Below are 25,670 nucleotides of genomic sequence, written 5' to 3'. Positions count from 1 at the left end.
GCAGGCTGGCCTAAAAAAGAGACAGAAAGAAAGAAAAAGAGAGGGAGAGATAACGGAGTGTTTGCTGAACGCTGGTGGAGAGGCAGATAGACCCCCTCGGGTGGCTACGCTTAGCTCGGCACGGCGCCATGGGGTTCGGGCCGGCCCATGGGCTTCTGGGAAAATGAGGTCTACCTATCAAAGCATCGGGCCCTAAAGACCCGCAGTGCTTCAGACTTCCACTGATGGCGCCCACAGCGAGTCAGCACAGGGGACAGGTCTCTCGTCCCCTCTCACTCTCCTTTACTCTCTTGTCTCATTCTTTCTCTGCTCTGCTGACACACTCTCTCTCTCTCTTTCTCTCAATGTCTCTCTCCCTCCCTTAATATCTGCCGTGTCTCTCTCTCTCTCTCTCTCCCTCCATCTAACCGTCTGTGTCTCTCTCGCTCTCTCTATCTGAACATGCAGACAGCTTTAACATATTAATCAGCTCTGCTTCTGTACACTTCAGAAACGTTGCATTCACTCCTCGTGCGGCTGGAATATTCATGAGACTTGATGAAATAACGGCAGACCTTGTGCAAATACGTGTGTGTGTGTGTGTGTGTGTGAGTGACTGTCTATAAGGCTGCTTATTCACCCCCTAAATCATATGCAAGTAAAATTCTGCTTGAGTCATATGCACGTCTTATTAACCATCCCATAATTGAGTAAGTGCGCGTGTGTGTAAGTCGCACATGTGTGGCTAAACGGCAGAGGAGGTACCGGGGTTTGGCTCTTTGTGCTGGCTGCGCCGCTCGCTGCCTCCGGGGCCGATTAGGCTGTCTCTCACTGCCGTCCAAAGCACCCTCAGCTGGGCTTTAGTGTAGCGGATTATCCCCTTTTCCCCTCCACAGCCTGGCTGCCTGGCTGGCTGGCTGGCTGGCTGACTGACCGCTGTGCCCCGGCCAGGGCCGCTGCAGGCTGGGGGTGCTGCTGGTTCCCCTGGGTGACTCTGCAAGAGCAGCATCCAGCTGCTGTGGATAGATCAGTGATCACCGCGGGCGTCCGCTTAACACACACGGCTGCGCAACCGGCATGGCTCGGGCAGGGACTAGACAGCTGGACAAGTGTGTGTGTATGTGTGTGGATCTACATGTATTGCCCTTCTCAGTAGTGCTTTTCAACCCAGGTGCTCACCAGTACTTAAACACACTATTTAGCTCATTAGCTAGCATTTAGCCTGATGAACAAAAGCCTGACTAACTACTTTCTACCATTTGATCTGTTTAGCTATTTAGCTACTACCATTCATCATATTTTGTCATGGCCAGTTTCAAGAGCTTGTTTCTTCCGACTTTGTGCTAGAATTTCCGTTCATTTCGTATCAAATGGTTCATGGTCTGAAGTAGGCTACTGCTGTGGACAAGACAAGAATGTTCTGGTGTTGGTTTTTCTGGACAATTGGCTGCGTGTTTTAAACTTAGTGCCATCAACCGCAGATCCTCTTCTAGATAGAAGTTCTATGGTGCTCCGCAACAAATATGGCCCTTCCATTGTTATGATGGAAAATCGGGTAAAATACATTGATAAACAAACTTATGAGTAGGTATTTAGCTTGATGTACAACTGTTTGACTGGCTTTCCGCTTGAGAAACAAAAGTTAGACTAGCTGTCATCCAACCTGATCTATTTAGCTTGATAAACAAAAGTCTGACTTGCTCACATTTAGCATGATGAGCACCTTTTTACCAGCTATTTAGCTTAATTAATAAATATTACAGTTGGTTTGATAAACAAACGTTTATCTATTACAAACTTTTAGCTATTACGATTCCGTCATATGCTGTGGAAAAAGTGTTTTTTGCAGCGTTTCTTAAGTATGGAGGTGCTCGAGGAGACGTTTCGTTTTGTTGTGAATGGCACCGATACCTCGGGTCACTAAAGTCTGTCAAACCTCGGTGAAATCCAGAAGACGAGCCAAAAAGGGCTCTTTAGGAAGGTCATTGTAGCACAGCCTATAGCCTACATATGTGTAATGAACATGTAGCTGCTTATTATTATTATTATTATTGTTGTTATATAATAATAATAATAATAATAATAATATATATATATATATATATATATATATATATATATATATATATATATATATATGAGGTTATTATGCTTTTTTTTTTTTTTTAGGTGGCTGCGATTATCCCATGCAAATCGGTCGGTCAATTTTACAGCCGTCCTGTAGTAAGTCTATTACTCCACTTCCCCACGTAAAATCAGACCCGTCCAAACAGGGCTTGCCAGCAGGTAATTCAGTAAAAACTTTCTCATGGAAAATGTGAAAAATTAACGTTAGAATACCAGGTTTATACGCTTACAAGGACCCTCCAAGTGCACCATATAACGTGAATGGAAAATGCCAGATGTCTTTCATGCTGAAATGTCACTGTTAGAAATTCTTTCCACTTTTAAAATCAGATTAAAACTCTGTTAGATGTTCTGATGGAGATCACACCAGCCGGAGACAAAGGTCTTAAAGGTTGCAAGAGGCCAGCCAGGTGGAGAAAGAAGCAGGGAGTGTTTTGTCTGTGCGACCGAGCTGTGGCTGATAGAGTTAATTAGAGGAGCAGCTCTCCTCCTTGCTGTGTACTGATATTGGCTCGAGAGCCTGAACACACACCGAGATGGCAGGTGTCAGGCGTAGCGCCGGCATTGACAAATATAAAGAGGGGATTCCTCTGGTCTGGTCGTTTGTGTGAGTGTTTATGCCTTTGGTTTTGACGTCATTCCAGTCCCAGCAGGATCAAAAAAAAAAAAGGAGGGAAAAAAAAAAAAAGACAGTACCGGCTAGCATCCGCCGCCTATTAAAAGTGCTGTCATGCCAAGGTCATGCCGCTCGCGACTCCTCTGTGGAGCATTAATAGAAAGCCGTGCCATTATTCTCTAGTGAAAAGCCACAGGGCATTGAGGCAAGAGAGACCTGCTGGGCCCTCGACACGTCCTCAAATGCACGCATGCACCCACGGAGGACGAGGAGGAGGAGGAACATAGCAAGAGAGAACAGATAAAGGCTTAAGGGAAAGCGCAGGCCGAGAGGAGGAAAGGTGGAGGCGGCAGAAAGAAGCAGGAGCAAACGAGGGGCGAAAATAAAAGAACAAATGGCATCCAAAAGAGTGGGAACAGGAGAGGACGGAGAACGCTGACCAACATACGAAAACAGCTCACAGGAGGAAAACAAAAAGTCACCCTCAGAAACAGTGAGAGCTGTGGAATAAACAGGACTGAGAGGACCCACTTGCTAGAACTCTCCATGACATAGTGCTACCAGCGCAATGCCACTGGACAGTTTGAACATGCTTGTAGGAGAATGCTAACTGTAGTTCTGCCAGATGCCTATGCTGGCTAGCTATGGTGTGAAGAAGTGAGAACGGCCAAATATTTTGGGACTCTTAGACACGGATGGCTGTGGCATCACCTGGGATCGAACAGGCGGTCTTCAGGAGTTCATGTGGTACAAGTTCTAGTTCATGTTTTCAGTCTCAAATGTGAGGTCAAGTTGAATCTTGAGTCTCTTGAGTGCGAGTCTGAGACACGTCTCAAGTCCAAAGATTGGTGGTTAGCTGTTCTAGCACTGTGTCTCCATTTTTGTTTACCAGCTGGGTGCCCAACACCCTGCTAGTAGTTTCCCACCACAGCTTGGCCTTGGTCAAAATTGCTCAGGTCTTCACACCAGACTATTATTTCTCCCACATCCAACATGTGGATTTGGAGAACCAACTGTTTAGTCACTGGTGTAACATACATCCCAGACATGGACATGCAGCGTTGTTACGGGACACATTTTTTCAAAAGAGCACACAGAGGACGGCGTGAGAGAACCTAAAGCAGGAGTGCAGTTAGTGTAACAGGACATGGTATTTTGTCCATATGCACGCAATAACAGTAAAACCGTCACTGTCCATACTGTGACGCACTGTTACATTAAGGACATGCTAAGACATTTTCGCTGATTTTCTAAATATCTGAACAGCCAAAACTGCCCTTAGCTACTGATTTGGCCAATTATGTCTAAGTAGTACATCTAAATGAAAGTAATACCTCTCCACTTCTAAGGGTTAAACAAAGAAGGAAGGGCGACCAAGGAAAGCTGTAAGGGAGGGGGGAGGGGGGGTTGTGTGGGGAGATGATGGCGGCTGATTTGGCGATGTTATCTCAGGACAGGGAGATGTGTGTGACACAATCTCAAATTGGAAATCGCTGTTTCAATCTCGCCTCACTCTGTGCTTGGCCGCTCCGCTGATAACGAGACGGGCTTAATTCTATTAAAAATAGCCCTGCGAGCATGGCAGCTGCTGCACGGCCCCGTCCGGCCCTGCTGGAAGACACACACCGGCTCATGCTTATCGCCGGTGCGGCGGCACACCGAAGCCCACCCGCTGGACTTACTTTCATCTCCATCTCAACATCACCGTCTATCAGCATCCATCTATCTATCTAATTATCCATCTGTCTCTCTATCACTCAGCCCCATCTGCTCAGCTCAATCTCCTTCTCCCTGCCCCGGCGAGCCACAGCACAAGCTTCAGGGATTCTCTACGTTCCTTCTCCTCTTCCAAGGCTTTCCTTGTTTATCACTCCATCTTTTTAGGGCCTGTTTGTCTTCTTTCACCTCTTACTGTCTCTAGTTCTCTCATCCTAAGAGAAGAGTTAAGCAAAGAGTCAGACGTTTCCTATAATGATCTACCAGTCTCTCACATCAACTGGGAGAACGTTTTTTCCGCTCTTCCATGCAGAAGTCTATCAGCTGTGTGACGTTTTAGCTTTAGTTTTTAGACAGGTGGTCTCACAATTTCCTCAAGCGCCCTTTGATACAAAACAGACTTCCTAGTGGATTCTATGTTGGAGAGCTCTCCAGGCCCTGCTGCAGAAAAGCAGTCCCCAAACCATGAAATTTCCACCTCGAAAAGCTGTCTGTTTATGCCAAACATGTCCTCTGTTACTGCGTCCAAATCATTCAACTCTGGATTCATTTGTTCAGAGCATATTGTTCCAGATGTCTCTATATATTCAAACATATTAAAAAAGACAAGAGGTTTTCATGGGATGTCGTAACTTTTTTTTTAACATAACTGTAGTTAGACTGTTCTCATAACTTATAGCCCGGTTCAATTCAAATAGATTAGCCGTCGTCTGCCAAAGCTAATGACGGGCCGTTCTATCTGCCATTTCTACTCAAAAACAGTGAAAATGTCATTAGTGTGACACATCCTTCCTGTAACACTTAAGAGTTACCGTAAGAGTGTTGCGATAAGGACATGTCACGGTAAAGACATTTTATCTGCAGCAGATCCTTCAAGGATTCTCTCCTCCTCCTTTTTCCAGCTTCACCTTGTCTTTCGCTTTAGCTTTTAGGGACTTTTTCACCATCTCGATTTCTCTCATCTTGAGAGAAGAGTACAGCGAAAAGTCGAAGTTGCACAAATTCCCAGATGATTAACGATGTAGGAGACCTTTATAATTGATTTTATATCCAGGTTAAAATGAAATACATTGGAAGTCCAATTTACAGGCCATTCTATCTGCATTTACTCAAAAACAGTGAAAATGTCATTATTGTGACATGTCTTTACTGTACCACTGAACATGTTGTAGTAAAGACATTTATTTATATTTATTTTTAGCTCATCTTTAGAGAACAGCTAAGACCAGAGTAAAAGAAAGTATGTCGAGATTAATACAGTTTCCTATTTTAGGGCAACTTTAAAGCGAGGAGATCTGACTCTGATTACATCTTTGGCTAGATTAGCTAGTGTGCTAGCTATCTGACATACTAGCCAGCTGGCATACTACCCATCATTCTTTCAAACGATGCATTTATTGCACCCATTGCTTGCTTCTATAATGTACTCTGTGATTTCATGTAGCATCTAACCTGGCATTCCTGTGAGCTGCGGAACAAAAGCATCACAGTAAATGCCGAGCTGAAGTCTCCTGCACCTCTAGGGTAATTTCCACATTTTTTTGGAACTTTTCCTTTCCACAATTTGGCAAAATACTTGGCTCAGTTATAAAACATTAAAAAAATGATTGAGCCAAAAGAGAAAAAGAAAGAAAGAAAGAGCAATTTGCCTTGGTTGCTAAGACAACAGTAAATTCACTACAATACCCATGACAGCATGAGCCAGAGTCGCTCAGACTCGAGTCTCCATCTCTGCATGTGACATTTTTGGTGGATTTTTTTAAGGCAGCCTTAGTGCAATGATTAAAGATGTGGGCATGGAACTGGAAAGCCCCCAGTTCAATAGGGGGTAGGGGGTGTAATGAAGAAACAACGCCATGGTCTGAAATGTTGTGCGTTGGTTCGAATCCCTGGGTAATGCTGCGTGCCATCAGTAGCCGGAGCCAGAGAGAGCACAATTGGCCTTGCACTTTGGGTGGGTTGATGACTCTCTCTCTCCACATCATTTCAGTCTGCTGGCCAGTGCATCAGAGTTTTCCTCCAATCTCATTGGTTGTGACCAGGGTTGGGAGCATTACATGTGATAGGAGGAGAGTACTAACAGTAGGCTAGTATGGTTAATTAATCTGTATTCTTTTTAATACAATTAGTTCATTAATTAATTTAATTCTGCTTAATCTTGGTCATGGTTGGTCCACAGTCTACCCGAAATCAGGGGGCACAAGAGATAAGGCACCAGTCTACCACAGGGTGTTACACTTTTGACTGATGCTGAGGAGCAGAAAAGTGCCTTATGACCTCAGACCTTATCTTTGAAAATCTCTAGGTGATCTAGGTGGCCGAACAGAGCAACAAAGCAGCAAAATAAGTGTTCCCTGACATTCAGGATGAAGAAGCAGGACAGAAACCTACATCAGTAAAGAATGGTTTTACCACATTTTATCTGAAAGCAACTCACTTTTGATCTTTTGCATTTCACTACTGTCCTCCTTTTCTTTGTCCTAACCTGCTCTCTTTCTGTACCGTGCGCCGTCTTTCGCCCTCTCATGTCTCATCACATCATATTTGCTGTGGAGACGGCTGACTGACAGCCCGAGCTCCCTTTACCTTCGCAGTGGGGCCACGAAACATAGGCCGGTGAGAGATTTCCGAAAGCAGAGCGGAGTGCGGAGATGTTTCTGAAAGCTAGATCAGCTCTCCTCCGCCAACTCTTTTTGTCCCAGCAGGAAAATAAATAACGCAGAAAATCCTAATGAGCCCAGATATTACATTCCTACTGAGATTCAGAGCTAGGCAGAGAGGAGCAGAGTGAGAGAGAGACACAAAGAGAGAAAAGAAGAAGAGGAGAAGTTATACATGAGAGGAGAAGATGGTCTAGGAGACTGCTTTAAAAGCGCAGGTTAGTTCCCCTGCTTTTTTATCCATATATACACATAAGAAGTCGACAACTTGCTAATGTTGTGGTGTGTTTGTGATCAGACCCTTTTTACTCACACAGACACGTTTTTTTTTTTTTTGCCACAGTAACGTTGCACACTGATGAGCATGCTGACTAGAAAGGCTAACGAATTAAAACTGGTAGCATTTATTAGGGTAGCTGTACCATGTGACATGTCCCATAACTTGATGACTGTAACAGAACAGTCCAGGCCGAATTATATTCTTGTAGGGGGTCCAAGTGGTTCAGCAATCTATTGCAATGCCCCTTTGACCCGGTGGTCGAGAGTCTGAATCCCGAGCAATCCCAAGCTAATGCTGCTTCACCATCAGCAGCCAGAAACCCGAGAGAGCACAACTGGCCTTGCTCTCTCTAGGTAGGTAGATGGCCCCATCTTTCCCCTCATCACTCTAAAAATGATGTTGATCGGGTGTTGCAGGTGTTTGTTAGCTAGAGAGGTGGAGCTAGGAAACTAGTGCTTTCCGTCGTCTGCCTGGCAATGTCGCACTGGCAGCAGTTCGAAAAGAGGCAGTGACTAGCTTTGCACGTATTGGAAGAGGCATGTGTTAGGTCAATACCCTCTTAGTGTCCCGAGCATTGCTAGTGCTAGCGGAAGCTGCAAACGGGTGGATTAACTGGCAGTACCAAGCTGAAATAAACTAATTTGATAAAACAAAGAGGTCTCCAACAATCCAAAAATCTAGTGAAAGTGAAAGTACAGCATCTACCACCAGAAAAAACACACACGTTTGATTTTCATGGCAGGTGTGGAAGGAGAAAACCCTTGCTGTGAAAAAAAGCCCTCAGAGCAAGACTAAAGTTTTCCAGAGGACACCTAGACTAAGACCAAAACATCTGGACCAATGTGCTCTGGACGAAAAAATCCAAAGGTGTATTATTTGGACAGTAAATAGGACATGTTTGGTGTAAACCAGACACAGAATGTGAGCACATATCCACTGTGAAGCATGAAGGTGAAAATTTCATGGTTTGGGGGCTGCTTTTCTGCAGTAGGGTCTGGAGAGCTCTCCAACATAGTATTTACTAGGAATTCTTCATTGTAATAGAGGGAGCCTGAGGAAAATGTGAGACCACCGGAATAAACTAAAGCTGAAACGGCACACAGCTGAAAGATATTTGCATGAAGGAGTGGGAAGAACCGTCTCCAAGTTGATGTCAGAGACTGGTAGATCATTATGGGAAATGTTAGTTAATGGAAAAAAGGGGAAATACCAGCTATAAGGTCATAGGGTTTTTCCTCACCAGAAAAGTTCTCAAATGATGTTTAAAAGACATGTCGTCAGTTTAATTGGTTTAGCTATAGTCCAGAGTGTCCTAACTTTTTCACATGACTGTATGAAGAAATGCCATCTCTGCCATTGCCCCATGTTAAACTGCAAAGCAATATGCACTAGTCCAGAACACAGGACCCTCTTCCTGTATTTACCATTTCTTGCTCCTGCCCAAGAAAAGTCTGACCAATAAGCAGAGAGAATGGTTTCCAGGTGGCCTGTTGTGACGCATGTCGGTGCGCTTGGATTTTTTCCTGTGTGAAATCAAACCAAACAGCGGCCAAAATGCTCCAAGTCATGGATCCCCAGTTGAGGACGCCAGTCCTGGGAGACAAACCAATGACCTTCTGGCGAGCAAGCCCACTTCTCTAACCCTTAGGTCATACCACATGATGGATGTGTACGGTTTGGTGGGATGGCCCAAAGGTTAGAGATGTGGGCTTGGTCAAACCAATGACCTTCTGGCGACCAAGTCTAACCTTTAGACCATACAACCAAACCGTACACATCCACCATGTGGCAAACTTTAACATGAACCCAACATGCAAGCAGTGTTACACCCTTCACTATAGGCACGCATCCACTTGCAAAACAGGCACGGCTTGCTCCCAGTGAGGACAACCAACAACGTTCAGATTGGACAAACAACATAGCTTACAATCGAAACATTTAAGCATATTTTATCTACTGCTAGGACATTTATATCTAACCCCTGATCACTCGATTTATTGTAGAAGATTTGCTTCTTTGCTGACATTTTGACATAGAGCTCTCGCTTAAGGTTTCGTTATAAAAGAGCAGCGTTAGCACCAACGTCGCAGACCACCACCTGTTTTCGAATCGCATTTGTCTATGGATATGGGTTTAAAATGACGAGGCTTAAGTTAGCATTTTGCTTCTTCATGGTTAATTTTACAATCCACCTTAACTGCGGTACTATTGAAGATAGAACCCAAAATCCGAATTAAAAACTGGAACCAACATCAGCTTAAGCTGAAAACGACCTACTGTACTCTATTGGGAACAGGTTTCACCTCTTTTGATCTGCTCGGAGTTTGAGTTTTTCATTTAATCGCCGGTGTTGATGATGGTGGCTAAGCAGTAATTGGAGGGTTGAGAAAATATATCAGTTTAAGACTAGTTTAACTTGGGGGGAAAATGTCATATCACTACAGGGCATCTGTGTGTCAGTGTTAATGAGTGAATCGTCCGGGGATATTAGTAGTTTGTTTTATAGAACATAAAAATAAACATTTAAACAAAAAAATAAACATATGACTTTCTTGCCGCATATTATTCGAGCATGACTCCGAATGACTGTGACAGCATATAACTTCATTTGTAAATTTTGTTAAATTATCATGACTGCACTAGTTTTTTTGTTTTGTTTGTTTTGATAAACTGTGCAATATAATCAGTGCAATAGGTTTCTTTAAATAACTCTGGACATGTGCAATACCTCATTGCTACCTCACTAGCATTTCCAGTAATAAAATGTTATCCTCTTCTTATACATTTTTTAAAATATTTGGTGTAGAGTGTATGTATAGGACTTTTGCTTTTATTTTTACTTTTTGTTTATATGTACACCATAAAAATATATATTTATATAAGTGTAAGCACTGTTGGATTGCTTCTCAATTTCGTTGTACACTGTGCAATGACAGTAAAAGTATCTTATCTTTTCTTATGATGGAAAAAAACCCCATAAAAAATCTGATTCCATTGAAATCCGACTTATAAAACGAGTCGCTTGTCCAGAAATTCACAAACGATTGTGGCTCAAGACTGATTAGAAGAACTCTAGTTTTCTTCCATGCACACTGCAGAAAATCTGTCCTGCTCATATCAAATAAGGCTGATTGAAAAATCAACTGGTAGATCCTTCAGCAGCCAACATAACTCAAGATTCATTGCGTGCCGACTGCAGCCATCAAGGTTGCTAGGTGAAAGAAGCGCCGTTTCATGACGCAACAGCCAGGGCAGGAACAGCGGTGCTGTGACACAAACAGGAAATCCACCATAGAACAGACTGTCTCAGTTCCGGCCAGCCTTCGAGGTCTATGCAGCCTTTAAAGGCTACTCCTTCGTATCCCACATCCTTGGAAGGACGGAGCCCCTGAATTGGGACACAGCTGAAATCTTGCCTGCTAAACCAAAGCTGCAAATGACCTCCTCCTATAGTTAAAGACTGCCCCTTGCTTATGTGCATGCAGGGTTAGAATTCTGTTAAAAATCTGATTTGATGAATCAGATTTGAACCGTCATGCTTTGATGACATTGTTTCCATGAAGTTAAGATCATGTCAACCTAATTTGCTGCTTGTTGCCCTGCCACATGTTGCTAAATCACAGCTAAAAATCTGATCCTAAAGGGTCAGATTCCTGCATGTTTTGTGCTTTTCCTGCTCAAGGACACCTGATTCAGCTCTGTCAATAGTTTAGTAGGCCTCTAGAGCAAAGAAATCAGATCAATCTCAATCTCAATTCAGATAAAAAAAATGTTTTATATGTTATAATTTGTCATAATTTGGATCCATATATCAGTACAATTTATCGTTCGTTAAAAAAAAAAAAAAAAAAAACCACATCCTCTCTGGAAAAACGTCTGGTTCTGTATGATTCCCATCTTAAATTTTAGCCATTCAGACTGCAGAAAATCGGTCCTGCTGCTTTTGATTGAGATCAACCCAATTCAACCCTATTTAAAAGATGTGTTGACGTCCTGTTACAATATTTCTTATAGTTTGTGGCTAAATTGCAGCTACAAATCACCTCTCATGTGAATGCTCTGCCCCATGCTAATGTGAATAATATGAATAATGTGAACACAAGGTTAAGCTTTGGTCAGAAATCCACATTGAACTACATTTGAAACCACATACAAATGTGGCTTGAATCTGATCAAAATAGGCTGGATTTGATGTGGATTTCAGACCGAGCTGCCGTCCTTGGCTGCTTGCCTGAGTTGATTTGACTCATTATCGATATCTCAATTCAATTTTCTGCTTGTCTCCTTGTTGCCCTGTTGCTTGTTGCTTAAAGCAGATACAAATCACCTCCTCCCTTAGGAAATGACTGGTCGCCCACCTGACACCCTGTTGCCTGCTAATATGAACACAGCGTTGCGGTTGTAATGCGGCTAATGTGAACCTCTGTCGCCTGCTAATGTCAACAAGATACAGATTCAGCTACTGTCAGAAATTGGATTTGAACCAGATTTTAAACCACATCTGTTTTAAAAATGTCATATTTCGTGTGGATTCCAGGCTGCAGAAAAAAAGATATTACCAAAAAATCTGATTCAAATAAAGCCTTAGTCGTTAATGATTTACATAAAGTTGAGATCATCTCAATTCAGTTTGCTGCTTGTTGCCTAGTTGCCCTGACACTTGCAAATTGCATCCTCCCCAATAGGTCCCACAGGAAACAATAGACCGAAAAAACAGGTTTCATTGACTGTGGGTTCATACGTCACAACCGCCGTAGCACAGGATGGTGTGTTCTTATAAAAAAAATTAAAAAAAACGTACCTCCAGTTAAAACGATGGGCAAGCAGGGTTTGCCCACATAAAAAAGTAAACAGTGATGACTCCGGCAGGGAGGAGAGTGTCAGGCTAATGAATTAATCAGGCAGTCATTAGTTTCTATCTGCCGCAGCAGAGGCGAGAGCACCCCCCCCCTCCTCCCTCCATGCACAGAGGGAATAGAGCGTGGAGAAACAGGAAAGGAGAACGATGTTCATTGAAGCGTGAGAGTGGGGCTGAGTGTGTGTGTGTGTGTGTGTGTGGGTGGGTGTGGGTGAGAAAGTGAGCGGGAGCGAGAGAGGGAGCAAGGCGAGATGTAGAGACAGAGAAGGCAAAAAGAGTTATGAGCCTGGATGTGTGTTTCCATCCCCTTAGCTGCCGTCCCATCCCATCACGCCAATAAACACATCAGCAATGATGTGAATTTACAGTGTCGGAGAGGGGGGCCTTGTGTATGAGGTCGCCAAGGACGGGCAGATAGAAGGAACGGGAGCGACAGAAGACCGAGGAGAGCTGAGGAACGAACGAAGAGGAGATGGGAGGCGCACGAGCGAGGGGCTGGATTACGCAACTGCAAATTGCAGCCGACTCCGACTCTCAGATAAGTATTATGAACGGCTGACTGGGTGTGGAGTACTGATTGAGATAAGGAAGACAGCAGCCCAGATTCCACTGACTTTGTGGGTGGGGGACGCAGGGGTACCTTGCTCATACCATCTGACCCATCATGTGGTTAATCAGAAAGGCGTCGTTGGATTTCGGCATGCAGTCACGTCTCAGACAGGTGAGGTCTGATTAGACACTGGGTCTCGCCACAAGAGGGCGAAGTAAAGTGCTTCCCCCACTGCCCGATAAAAAGGCTCTCGGAGGCTAGATTTGGGTAGAGTACCTCTTAGTGGGAGATCACCGACTGCTAGACATGCCTTGGCAGACTTTAAAAGGGGGCACATCATTGGACTGAGAGAATGAACTGCCCACCACCTAGGTCATTTTGACCAAGCTCACCGTCGCCTTCGAGAAACCTGACCTGGTACGGACTGAAACCAACAATTTCTTTGCCTGCCCGGTCACCAGATTTATCACCAGTGGAGTAGTTATGGGAGTAGCTGGGACGCCAGCTTTGGCAACCTACGAGTGTGCAGGATCTACAAGCCCAGCTGCAACATCTATGTGCAAAAATGGCACAGGATGCCATACGGAACCTCTATGCCTCCCTACTCTCCTAACCTCTTCCAGGCTAGAGGTGTCCCAACAGGGTTACTTTCAAGTGTACAGTTTTCCCCAATAAACTTCTCCTATCACTTACATAGATCAACTTTGTGTATATAATTTTGTGTAGGCCCTCTTGAGTACCCGCCAAGGCATGGACTCCAAGAGACCTGAAAGTAAAAGACAAGCAGTAGATTCCTGTAAGTCCTGTAAGTTGTTAGGAGGCACATCCATGGACTGCATCAGTAAGCCTTGGGCGCCCATTATAGTTTGGAGCACTTTTGGTAGGTATTGACCACTGCATACCAGGAACATCCTGCAAGATTAACCTGATGTCTTAAGCGAAGTCTGGAAGAGGTACGCTTAACACATTCCCATGCATTTATGTACAAGAAACAATTGTAATTAATTTCCACATTTTCATTTTCCACCCTCTCTTTATTCCTAAGAAACAAGAAGGCTGTCTTTGTTACCATGCCTTTAAGACTGATATATGTAGATTACCTCATTACCTCACTAATTAATCTGTGTTTATGTATTTTCTCTGGCTGAAGCAAGTCTTGAGTCCCAGTCGAGTAAACATGCAGTGTAAGTCTAAGTCGCCAAGTCGAGCCCATGAGTCAGTATAAACTTTGACACAAGCCAAAAGAATCAAGTGGTTGGAACTCTGGTCTTGCTATGTATTTCCTATGGGTTGGGATGGGTCGTTGCTGTGGACTGGCTAGATGGTTGCTATGATCTCCCAGATGCTTTTCTGGGGGTCGCTTTGGTATTCCAACAAGTTGCAAGGTGGAACCCTTCACAGAGTTCCACTATTCATTTGTATGGTTTTGAAAAATTTCACCAATGCCAATTGTGCTCTCTGGAACTCCGGCTGCTGATGGCAAGCAATGTGAGCTGAGGGCCGCCATCAGCAGCCGGAGTTTGAGAGAGCACAACTGGCCTTGCTCTCTCCAGGTAGGTACTTCATGTGCACCAGCGATCCTCGGGATCATAGTGGTATCTCTATCACAAACCTGGTTCTTCGATAACCACAAGTTGTTGTTCTATTTGATGCACCGTTAAAAATGTACGCTCTCTGGGCTTCCTGACCAAGGATGGCTGTGGATTCACGGAGGATCGAACCAGCATACTTCAGATCATAGGGTCCATTGCACCACTCAGGTTCCACAACTGGACTTTTCAGTCCGTTTTTCACATTTAGAATATCAACTATGAATATCTGTAAAATCATGAAACCCTTCATAGCTTTAAAATGTTCACATTTACCAAATCCCATAGAAAAGCTGTCCAACAAGAAAAATATAGACATCTCAAAGGAGTGAGCAGTTGGCCGGCAGCCCTCATGCGGGAAATAAATCAGTTCCCAGTACTCTCCAGCCCCCCTCCAAAAAAAACTCTCATTCTCCCTCTCTCTTCCTCTATCATATCTGTGTTTGAGGAGTCCCCAGAGCAGACAGTTGAACCGTGAAGATCTGTCGCGACCTCTCCAGGTGCGCTCCCTCAAGTCACCGCAGAAACTTTCGTCTCTCTGCGCTTTGGAGGCTTTTCTCAAATGCACATCGCCCCTCAGAGAGGCGGCTCCGGCTGGAAACGGGGCTCTGCCGCTGCCGCCTCTGTTCAGGCCTGGCTGAATGAAAAAAAAAAAAAAGAAAGAAAAAGGGGGGAAAAAAGGAACTCTAAGATGCTTCAAACCGGGCCTCTTTGCTGACGAGGCCGTGCTCCGAATAGAAAGCGCTCTAAAGGCAGTGTTTTAAAAAAATAATAAAATAAAAAAGCGCTTTGTGGAAAGAGCGTGCTATTCTCTTTGTGCGGGCCGCCACCGGATCACGCTGCAATATATTGCGAGCAGGAACCCCTGCTGCAGGTATAGTAAGCCTCGATGCATTTTCACAGATTAAATCTCAGTCCTTGTCTGAATCTCATCTTACTACATGCACTTCCAAACACTCCAGGCAACAGCAGAACACTCTAGATTCAAATGGTGCCTTTTACGATGAGTAGGCAAACACGCAAACGGCCAAGCAAGAACGCTTGCAAAAGGGTCATATATTTACACATGCTGTCAATTGGCTAAATGTTAACCGTATTTTGTGTCTTTACATGTGAAATACTGTATGCTTTGCAGGCCTAAATTACTTTTTAGGTGCAACTAATTTTCTTTCACTTGTAACTCTTATCTATAGTTGCTGGGATGAATTTTCTATGAATTGGCAGAGATGGAAAATGATGTCGGTTTTGTCTGTGGAGAATTTTATTTTCTAAATTCTTCTTTAAAAAAAAAAGGATATTTGGATTTAGGATGGACGGGACTAAATTTGGCCTATGTGAAGTCAGATTGGCCAAAGAGTTATGCTACTTTCCTTGATAAAGAGAACACCTTCCCGTGCTTTCAGCCTCTTTGCTATTGCTTCGAATGCCATGCAACAATCAGCCTTACCCTAGTTAATAAAAAGAGTAGAGTATAGCAACCTTTATTATGCTACAGTGTACTTGCAGCCACACTAATGTTCAGTTCGTGGATTTACTATTTTGTACTTATTATATTTGAATTGTATAAAAACAGAACTATTTCAGAACACTTTTGTAGACTTTAAACATACAAGACAACCATATTCCCCATGCATGCTGGACACAGAAGGATTTTGGTCCATCCGTGCAGTGATCGCACACATACACCCTAGTGATCAAACACACACAGTAACGGAGCAGTGGGCAGCCATTCAGCAGAGAGGGTGAAGGGCCTTGCTCAAGGGCCCAACAGCCTGGGTATCGAACCCACAAATTTGTTATCGATAGCCCGGTGCTCTAGATGCTGAGCCACCGCTGTCCCCAATTCTCCTGCATATGTATTTGGTGGTTGGTTTGGCGCAACAGATAACACCACTATTGGCCTGTGAGCTACCACAGCATGTGGGAGACTGGGGTTCAATTCCCGGTGTGGGTGACTATGCTGCGCTACACCAATAAGAGTCCTTGGGCAAGACTCCTAACACTACATTGGCCCACCGCTGTAATACCAGTAACCTTGTAAGTCGCTCTGGATAAGAGCGTCTGCTAAATGCCATAAATGTAAATGTAAATCCTTAAAACACATTTAATAAGCATTGCACCTTTCCCATTCCCATTATACACTTAGGATATTAGAAATGTACTAAAAATATACATAAAATATCATTCAATAATTGTTCAATCAGACAGCTGCAAATGTTAAACTCTGAATCAGGAGGGAGAAGCTGGTTAGCATGGTGTTGGGAGTAACATCTAGGCATATCGAGAGAAAGGCTCTGCCGTGTTTGGACTTGTAGTCAGCTATCTAGCACTAGCTATATTTAGACATATTTAGCCAGAAAGCTTAAACACCACAGCACAGTCCATCTTCCGAGTAACAGAGGTCCAAATCACACACATTTAGAAGGACACAGTGACGTACCTGAGAGTGCAGAGTCGAGGCAATGGTCTTAGGAGTGTTTTCAGGTATATTTTACTATCAGGTTTGCTTGATTTTCCCTCTCAAACAAACTCAGCGCATAGTTCACTCACAACCACAATGGCCTTGCTTTTTTTCCCACCTGTTTGTTTTCAGAGCGTGACATCACCAATCAGTGAGCCCCCACAGCGCCCCCTCGCGGTGGCTCTTTTAAATGCACAGGGGGCATGAGCTTATTTGGCTTATCTGGACGTGAACTACATAGATACAGAACTAAAATCTCACACAGCGAAATTTTGAAATACCGTCCTAATTTGGAAATACTAAATACAGCGGTATACATAATTATTGCTATACCACTAAACACTAGGGATGTCGCGATTAGGGTTTTTTACCCCCTGATCTGATCCGAGCCTCTTAATGCCGACTACTGGCCGATTCCGATCTGATTTCTTTGTGTTTCTGTAGATAATATAACCCCACACTTTAGGTAAACTATTTTTAGTTTAGGTACACTATTTTTAGTACCAGTTTGTTTGGAGCAACTGTTTAAACGAGTGTTTTAAACTCTATAATTTTAATATCTTACAGTCCAGTCTGACTGACCTACCTGATCATTCAGCTCTCAGTTCCGTTACAGCTTTGCAGTCAGATCACACACAGTTTGTGTGTGCATTAGCATTAGCCTCCCCCTCGGTTCTGAATGCGTCGTTAAGAGCTGGTGGTTCTCTCGCTGGTAAAACAGAGCATTTCCAACGTAGTCTGATTTCCAACCAGGTGGAATTCTGGAGTAAAGACAGGATGGGAGGATTGTTAGATCTTCCCAAATGGATCTAATGGGAAAATGTATCGTTACAGAACTAAAACAAACTGGGTGATTTTTGGCAGTGCGGACAAAAACAGCAAAAAATAGACCACCTAGCACACTCTTTACCTGCGTGGAACCATCTGTACTTCTTGAGCAACTTGACCAACTACCCATACCCAGTAATTACATGTATTACAGTAATATTTTAAGACATATGAAAAAAAGTGGATGCCGCCCATCCCAATAGTAAAGGGATAGGTCAGCAAAAAAATCTATGATCTGACCTCAGAGGTAGTTGATCAGCTAAAACATGTCTGGTATCTGAAATGTGCTTCTGTAGTTGGGAATGGGAGATGTTAGGCTAACGTTGCTAACAAACACTGGACTGGACTTAGACTGTCACGGCCTTATGGATGCGGTTTAGAACCTGCCAACCATGTGGGTAGTGTTTTTCCAAAATGTCCTGTCTTCTGAATATCACAATATCATTAAGACATTTTCACAATGCAGGATATTCATATCAAGAAGTGGGAATGGACAGAAAAGAGCCAACATGAGTATGAGATCATTCTGCATCGCTACTTGTCAATATGTATAATGCTAATGCTCTTAAATTGAATTGATAAAACGATCTTCGCATGGCCTAGTTGCAGTTTGATTTGCCTGACCAACTCATAGGCCTGCCAAGGTCATCATGGGCTGAAATCATGAATTTAGCCAAGGGAATGTTGGAATGCAGCCAGTTGTGTTGTGTAGTGAATGCAAAAAGCCTTTCTGGTGGAAGCCAAAAGCCTGAGGAAAGCACAAACTGCATGGTGTCAAACCATTCATGAAATTAGCCTAAAGCTAGTGGTTCATAGCCCTGTTCTTGGAGTCCCCCTGCAAATCAGGGCTGCACATTACGGACATTAAATGTAATGTCGGAAAACGCCGTCGGATAAAATTATGACAGCATCGTAAGCGGGCGATTATGAATGCAACAGACCGTGTCTGGATGGACTTACAGCTTGTTATCAAGCTATTTTTTAAGCAAACAGTATAAAAGTACCATTCCTTACTGTGCAAGCTGAAAATGCTGACCTACAAATAGCTACTCACATCAGTGCAAGCACATAGTTTGTGTAATATATTGTTGCAAAAGCAGCCATCTGTATGAAACGAGACTGTAAAGTGGTTATCAGATCCTAGTGCTGGGTTTACTGACAAGACTTCAGTATAATACCTGGAAAAGTGAACATAAATTTCAAAAAAGGAGCTAAAGGATAAAGCTCAGGCTAAACACCAGTCCCTACAGCTGTATGCAAACAATGGCTACAATAAACAGTGGGGCACTGGGCTATTGATGGGTTGTGGGTTCAATACCCGGGCTCTTGTATATCACAGCTAATGTAAGCTACCTAACTCTTTGTATATCACAGCTAATGTAAACTACCTATTTCTTTATAGATAGCAGCTAATGTAAGTTACTTAGCTTGTTATATATATCAGCTAATGTAAGCTACCTAGCTCTGTCTATATATCAGCTAATGTAAGCTACCTAGCTCTGTCTATATATCAGCTAATGTAAGCTACCTAGCTCTGTCTATATATCAGCTAATGTAAGCTACCTGTTTCTTTATGAATAGCAGCTAATGTAAGTTACTTAGCTTGTTATATATCAGCTAATGTAAGGTACCTGTTTCTTTATGAATAGCAGCTAATGTAAGTTACTTAGCTTGTTATATATATCAGCTAATGTAAGCTACCTAGCTCTGTCTATATATCAGCTAATGTAAGCTACCTAGCTCTTTATAGATAGCAGCTAATGTAAGCTAACCAGATCTTTTTTGATAACAGCTAATGTAAGCTACCTAGCTCTCTGTATATCACAGGTAATGAAGGTTATGTAGCTCTTTCTATATAGCAGTACAATGTAAGCTATGTCTATGTCTTTATAGGTAGCAGCTAATGTTAGCTACCTAGCTCTTTGTATATAGCAATTAATATAAGCAACCTGGGGCTTCCCAATGTATCTATTGTTGAAATCATTAGTGGGGAACCCTCAGGGCCCTCTAGGATTTCAGAGAAGGCCTAATAATTTCTGGAACTTGAAAAATATAGATATTTTTAATTACACAATTAATTATTAAAAGTGAATATGTCTAATGACAACAATAACTGCAGACTAGTGGTTAATTAGTTGAATCAGTTTGCCGGAAGATAAAAACATTCAGTCGTGCAGAGCGGTGGTACCCCAGCACCAGGACGGTGAGGCGCACACATGGTGCTCTAAACAGGATTTCAGGGGTATCCTGCTCTCAGACCGAGCCTCGAGCTTTGATCCATGGGTTAACTAAAAAACTATGATTGATCCACATTTGTCGAGCACCTGATTTATCAGGCTAACCCGCTTGCGTACGTGGCGGGATGAAAAGAGCACAGGATCAATGGGGTGATTGATCGCGGCGGCGATTTAGAGCAAGCTTCCTTTGCCTCTCCACAGAGTGACATTCACAATTGATGAAGTGCGAACAACTCCTTTGCGTAAACGGACGGCAACTCCAGTGGACTCCGCGAGAGACTGCCGTCCGTGGGGCTGAAACAGGAAGGGATTGTGTGCGAGTGACTTCTGCATGCTGGTCTAGGGTTGTCTCTCTAGGCTGGTGAACGAGCTGGAATAAACAGAACGCACTGCTACATTTTGAAGTGCACACATCCTACATTTTTCCCAGCTCTGGTTATGTCTTTTGAGTGGGTTTAGGTGCCAAAAATAGTTGGAATGACTTTTTTTTAACATGGCCATTTTCCAACCTCTCTTTAAATCCCTTAGAATAAAACAGGCTGCTTTGAAGACTGATATATGTCAATGTCAATGTCAAATTGGGCTGACGTCAAAAGCCTACATTGTATATAAAAGTCACATATTCATCAAAAACCAACACAGGGTTGTCATCAGGTTTCGACATTAGACAGATATTGGATTTTCTTGTTCTTTTAACACCATGACCACAAAATTTTGGTCAGTGACATTGGGAAGATGTTAGATTTTTATTATTTAACATCACAACTCCGTCACTATTAGAAGACAGGAGACAGAGGGAGGAGGTGTTGTGGCCTTACTTTTACAGCAACAACAATAAATAACAAATAAATAACAAAGGATATTAAGGTGTGATTTATTAAGGACCTATTATAAATTACCCTTTCAATCTAATCCACACAAATAACACATCACAATTATTGCATTAACAGCTCAAAAACACTCTAGATGATCCATTTCTAACAGGATTTATGTGATGCGAGGTGTTTTTAAAACAATGCAGTAGTAAATGTGAAGTTTTCAATTTCTTATTTAATATGTACATCTCAAATGAAGGCATAGCGAGTAGCTTATGATCATTTGTGATTGTCTTCTATGGAGGGTATACATGTGCCATCACAGGCAGAATTAGCACTCAGTGTGAATGTCGCTAAAACCCTCAAAAATGGGAAAGAGATTTTGTGTGATTGACACCACAAACATATTTCTACTGAATTCGGAGCTCTACTTTTACAGACTGCTGAAAACTAAATAAAAGAAGGAAATGGATTGCTGCAATTCGCAGAAACAATCAAAGCAAAGTAATCCAGGGACTAAAACTTGTGGGAGCTCGCTGAATGGTGAGGTCTGAAAACAGATGGGAAAAAACAAGCCCATCATAGTTGTGAATTTAGCGACATGCTAAGTTCGATTGAAAGGGAGAGCAAGCAAACCTGGATGAAGCAGTCTACTAAATTAAAGTGGAAAACACTCCAAAGGCCATTCACTCAACTCTCAGATATGAGGCTTTATTCTATTGTTCCGAGCCTCAGTTAGCTGCACCTTCCTGGCTACACATTGATGTACTTGGATCGTTGGTTCTTTAGTAATTTGGATGCATCACAGTCAAGTCCAATTGCCTTTAACTTAAACAGCTAACAGCATGATTTATTCCTGGTTTTTGTCGTTTTCCCTAATGAACACAGCCGCCTCCGAATATTTTGCCACTCAGTCCGACTAAAAGGGCTGCGTTTCTGCGGGACGTGACATCAGTGCATACCCTATTTAAATATTTTTAGTTGGACGTTTATGTTTATAGGCTAATTATAGTACGTCAAACTTTTCGAACATCCCGAAAAATTGCCTTGGGGCTTTAGGAGTCCCAACATTGAATTTTGGTCTATGTTCTGATTTGCTCCCCTACATTCAAAAAGCAGTCTAGAATGAAATGCTCCCTTTTTGGGGGAGGGCTATTTTTAAACACAGCAACAGATGCATGAAAGAATAAATGAATCATTGCATGATTATGAGTTTTCATAAAACCTGCCATATGAACATAGTTCAATTTTATGATTCAAGTCCTTTTCTGACTTGAGGCTGAAGCTTCTTCTAAAGACTTATTCAGATTTTCAGTTCCTTCCTAAATGGTACAGCGGATACACAAAACAAGCCTCACCAACTGCAGCCGAAAGTTAACTTTAGCGTTGTGTTTTTCACGGAACACACAGCACAGAACAGCAGGGAATGTGCTAGCGCAGGTGTTTTTTTTTTGTTTTTTTGCAGTCAGAAATCTCAGTAAACCACGGTGAACACACCACAGGAAAGAAAGCGAGACATGACAACACAAGTTCGGATGATGGCTAAAAGGCTAACAGGTCACTCTGCTAGAAATGCAGGCTTTAAGTTGAGCAAATCAGTGTAACCTCAGAATATGAGGTAAAAGGTATGTTACATGAACATCTTACATATCACACACCCTTAGTGTAAGATGTGTGTATCATCTATGATAATATCTTAATTGTTGTTTTAACGATGAGAAATTGAAATTGAAAGCGAGAATGTCACTTTGTCCACTTTACTGATAGGATAGACTACTGCGTATGTGCACAGGGTGCATGCAGCGCACTAGCATAGCCTACAGGTTCACCGCAACACAAGCTACTGTTCTGCCCAGGAATGACTGGAGTTAAAAATGAGTGAACAAACTGCGCTGAGAGACAAGCACCAACACCCTGCCAGTCTGCAGCGTTAGTTTAGTTGCTAGACCTGGCTCGTCCTCACAGCTCGGAGGTGGTTTTGCTTTGAAAAGGTTTTTTTGCAGTTTCACAAAAGACTGCCTTCTGCAAACCATGTCGAAAATCAGTTGCAATTGAAGACAACTCAGCAACAATCTGTGAACTAACCTCCGTGCTGAATATATAGCTTAATAAAAACTTCGGGAATCCGCTGCTCATTACAAGCCGAAGCCAGCCAAAGACCTGTTAGACCGTAATCTATGCCATTCGAATTCCTGATGACCTCAGTGGGTAGTTTCTGAGATTTCTACTTGTGTGCCAAAATGTGCCGCCGCCAGAAAGTGTGACCCCTGTATACTTCTTTAAGAAACAGTGCAGTCACGTCCAGCTTTAGTTCAATCTTAATGATAAAACTTAAAACCTTTGAAAATGACTTAATTTAACTAATTTAATGTGAAAAAAGATACACGTTTGTAATGTCAGTAACACTTGCACTGTTTTTGTATTCATTTTATGCTTCAGCTTTAAGTAAATAAATAAGTAGAACAAGCTAGCGCAATGCCAGACTTTTACAAACACATGTTGAAGGATGTAAAACATTGTCTAATTATCGTTATCGGCAGAATCCCAGAAAATATCGAGATATCCTTTTTTTGTCAATATCGCACACCCCTATGTTACACACAAAATCTGATGAAACACAGTGCTACATTTACATTTGTTTGGCGCCAACAGTGCCAGCATTACGGTAGTGCCTACATAGTGACTAACTACGTATTGCTACATTAAATTTAGGAATTTCAGGGAAAAAATTGTGAACTCACTGGAATATATCAAAGTCTATGGTAGTTGGAATGCTGATCTAGTAGGTTGAGGACATGGCTAGCATTTTAAACTGGGAACTCTATCTACTCTCCAAACTAAATATATTAGGCGCTATATATATATTTTGCCAATATTTTGTGAAGCTTGGCTAATTTAGCACCAGTTCACAAATTCATAATTCCATTCGATATTTCATACTTAAATCCATTAAATACACTCTGAAAGTCAACGTTTTCCTTTCCAGTTAACGAGACTATTCCACTACTTGAAGACATTATTGCTTTTATGGATCCCGCTAGTAACTGGATTAATCCTGATAACAGTTTACCCGCAATTTGCCTTTACACTTGGTAGTCATGCTTCTCCATTTCTTCAAACTGAAATCCTGTCGTGGAAGGACGGAATATGCCAATCCTCGCAATACACAGCAACCTTTTTTCTTTTTTATCCGTTCAGCCTCTTCCTGTGCTGTGTTAGAGATAGTTGCTGTCTCGAAACTCACAATTGTACATGCCGTCATCCTCCGCGATTATCGTCCACACAGTTTACACTGCTATGGCACGTGGCTCTAATGCGTCTCGGCATTATCCAGATTAATAGACGCAGTAAGTGACCAGGTGTAAAGGGTAACGGTCTTAGTCAGTCAGTCATGTTCAGTGCTGCATTGGTACTGACGTTTGCCATGATATGCTGTATAGCTACTGCCTTGTGGTGGAATTTGTCCTCGTGACGATATCGTTGTATTGCCCACCACTAGCCCACTCTGTATGTGTGTGTGAGTGTGTTTGTTGAAGGTGAGACACAAGGACAGGAAGGCACCCCTGCAAGAGGAAGAAAAGAGATTTTGGGAGCTGTGGTGCATGGAAGCAGCGGTAAGGCGAGGAGGCCGCGCATTTCTGCAGGAAGTGCCGAGCGAGCGAGTGAGGGAAGGAACGAGCGCCGCTGGTTAGAAGTCAATAGGAGCGACGCTGGAGAGGCCAGAGTTGAAGCGGCATCAAACCGTGCGGCTGAATGGCGCTTTTTTGGCACGGGTTACAGATAGTCCTATTTTGCGCCGCGCGGGCCGCCTTTATTCCTCTGACAGCGGAATGAATGGATGCGCGTAAAAGACCCGAGAGATTTGCCGGCGGATTAATCCTTTCATTAAGCCAAGCAAGAAGTTAATTGCGGCGACAGCTGCGTCTCTCGGAGTTTACGCCATCGACGCCTCGGCGCGGGCGTCCCTTTTTAAAGCGGAAAAAAGCAATTATCAATAAATGCAGGGCAATCTTCTTGCAATGAATCGGGCCGAAATGAGCTTTTATTCCCTCTTTTCTCTGCGCGAGAGGCGTGTTGGCAGCACAGGGCCCGGAGTAAGGTGTCGCGCAACGAAAATAAACCACTCGACAGGCACGCGGATCAAACGAGCAGCTCCGAGTGAGCAACAGATCAGAGGTGAGATAGAGCACTGCTGGAGCATGATGAGGGGAGAGAGAGGAAGCGGGTGGTTGGGCTTGGAGGGGCGGGGTGGGGTGGGGAGGGATGCTAGTTGAGGGTAATTACTGTGAAAACGAGAGAGGCGACGTTGAGAGGTCTGTTAAAGAGGAGGGAAAAAAGGTGAGCTCCAAACTATTCAAACAGTACAAGGACTGGATCAGAACGTGTGCTCCCGAGTGTAGTTATGAAAAGAGGGGGAGCGGGTCGATTACAGAGCGAGAGAGAGAGTGTGTGTGTGTGTGTGTGTGTTTGGTGGGAAAATGTGACTCAGAGGAGAGAGAAGTAAAGAAAGAGGCACAGTTAGAAAAGGGAGGGGAAAATAGCAACACACAGGCAGAGAGATAAAAGAGAGATGATGTCCGTCAATATGGATGTGTTGCCAAAACAGCAAATACTGAACTGAACTGAATGGGAAAGTACTGGGAGAGAGAGAAAGAGGCCGGTGTGTCGTGTGTCCATCTTTTCTGTTAATTAACTTCCTTTAATGTATTATCAAACTTCAAACTTTAGAACTCGCTTTAATGACGCTATGAGTGTCTTTCATTTATTTGCATTTATTTACAAATCAAGGAATATTGTTCAGCTTTGGCAACACTGGCCTTCCATCCCGTTATCCCAAAACAGCATACTGGATTTCATTTGGTTTAAGAGCAAGAGACAATGCAGACACATAGAGAGAGAGAAAGACAGACTTTAGAGAGACACTGGCAGAAACACTGTGAAACAGATCTACTTA

General features: G+C 43.0%; 1 protein-coding gene across 5 annotated transcripts in view; it reads right to left on the bottom strand.

Annotated features, from left to right (window-relative positions):
• Nucleotides 1-25,670, bottom strand: part of cdh24b (cadherin 24, type 2b) — a 248,342-nt gene that overhangs the window by 201,353 nt on the left and 21,319 nt on the right. For 3 of the 5 annotated variants that reach the window (XM_072688280.1, XM_072688285.1, XM_072688283.1), the window contains exon 2: nt 17,423-17,597. The exons of the other annotated variants lie outside the window; for them this stretch is intronic. The gene's annotated coding sequence lies outside the window, so the exon portion shown is untranslated. The remainder of the gene's footprint in view (nt 1-17,422; nt 17,598-25,670) is intronic. 5 annotated transcript variants of the gene reach the window in all.

This window comes from Salminus brasiliensis, chromosome 9 (assembly GCF_030463535.1).
Source record: "Salminus brasiliensis chromosome 9, fSalBra1.hap2, whole genome shotgun sequence".
Lineage (NCBI taxonomy): Eukaryota > Metazoa > Chordata > Actinopteri > Characiformes > Bryconidae > Salminus > Salminus brasiliensis.
This window is presented reverse-complemented; position numbering and strand designations above follow the sequence as displayed.